The following is a 1,641-nucleotide window of genomic DNA, read 5'->3' as shown; positions in this document are numbered from 1 at the left end:
CCCCCAGTCCCCCGCGTTTTCCTGCAGAACTGGACACCCTCCAGAAGGGGACACCTGAGGCAGCTCCATGGGATTTTCCATCGCTCCTCCTACATTCCAGGATCCTGGGTGGGAGTGACCCTGGGATGGGCCAGGGGCATGGCCACCATATAGGGAGTGTGTCCTCCCAGAAGTGGGCGTGGCCTTCTCCTGGGTGGCCAGCCGCAGTTATATTTCACAATCTGGGCACTCAGGACTTTCATCTCTCACTTTGTCACCTAATACCAACTAAAAATTTCTGACCACCTCTACTAGAATACAACATTCCACTCGCCTACTCCATTTCTAACAAAATACCTGTATGAAATATGCTGTAAAAGCTCAAAACTAAAAAGTACCTCCTCCAAAGCGCAAATCTCCACCACAAGGAGAATATGAAGAAAAGAAACATCCTCAATCGAGGTTGTCCACAATTGCGCTCTTATTGATAAAGAATTCCAGGATAAAATGCAGAGGGTGTTCAAGGATCTACTCAAAGTATCAATGGAAGAGATATCCAATGACTAAAATAAGAAATGAAAGAAACAATAGAACAGAGAGTCAAGAAAATACAGGAAAAAAAGAGAACAGAATTTTAAAAAGCGACAAAAAGAAGAGTCACAAATAAAGAATTCAGTGGATGAAATTAAAAACTCAGTAAGTGCCCTTAGCAATAGGATAAGTGCAGCTGAAGAGAGGATCATCGAGCGTGAAGATGAGCAACATAACTCGCACTGGGAAGAACAAGCAATAGGAAAAGACCTCAAAATGGCTCTAAGGAGAATCAGAGACCAAGTGGATGACGCCAAGAGGAAGAACATTAGAATCATTGGAGTACCAGAAGGACAGGGAAACAACCCCAATGAAAAAGCTAGAGTAAAAGAAACCATTGCTGAAAAGTTCCCAGAGTTAAGGAAAGCAGACATCCAATTCCAAGGAGCCAGAATGGTACCAGCTAAAGGAGACCCCAGAAAAAACACTCCAAGCATATCATAGTAAGAACGATGGATGCTGTGGACAGAGACACAATATTACAAGCAGCAAGGTCAAAGAAGGAAATTACATACAAAGGAGCACCCCTTAGATTCACAGCAGACCTATCAGTGGAAACCCTCCAAACCCGAAGGCAATGGTTGTATATAGTGAAAAAATTCAAAGAAATGAACGCCTCACCGAGAATACTCTATCCAGCTAAACTCTAACTCAAATTCGATGGGAACGATACACCACTTTTTAGATAAACACAAGCTCAGGAACTTCATTCACTCAAAACCAAATCTAAAAGAAGAAGTAAAGGGGCTCCTGTAAGATAAGAAGGAAAACACGTGTAAATCAACTCCTAAAGGAAGATGGCACAAAACCCCATGACAATAATCTCCCTTAATGTCAATGTTCTAAATGCACACAGAGTGGCAATATGGATTCAGGAACTGAAACCAGCATTCTGCTGTCTACAAGAAACTCATCTGAACAATCAGAGCAAACACAGACTCAAAGTGAAAGGATGGAAAACAATCCTGCAAGCAAACAGCTCCCTCAAAAAAGCTGGGGTGGCCACACTAGTATCCGACAACATTAATTTCAGGCTGAAAAAGATTAGAAGGGACAGCGAAGGCCACTTTC

This window comes from Sorex fumeus, unplaced genomic scaffold (genome assembly GCF_029834395.1).
Source record: "Sorex fumeus unplaced genomic scaffold, SorFum_2.1 ptg000070l, whole genome shotgun sequence".
NCBI classification, from domain to species: domain Eukaryota; kingdom Metazoa; phylum Chordata; class Mammalia; order Eulipotyphla; family Soricidae; genus Sorex; species Sorex fumeus.
The sequence above is the reverse complement of the archived record's forward strand: the minus strand, read 5'-3'. Positions refer to the sequence as shown.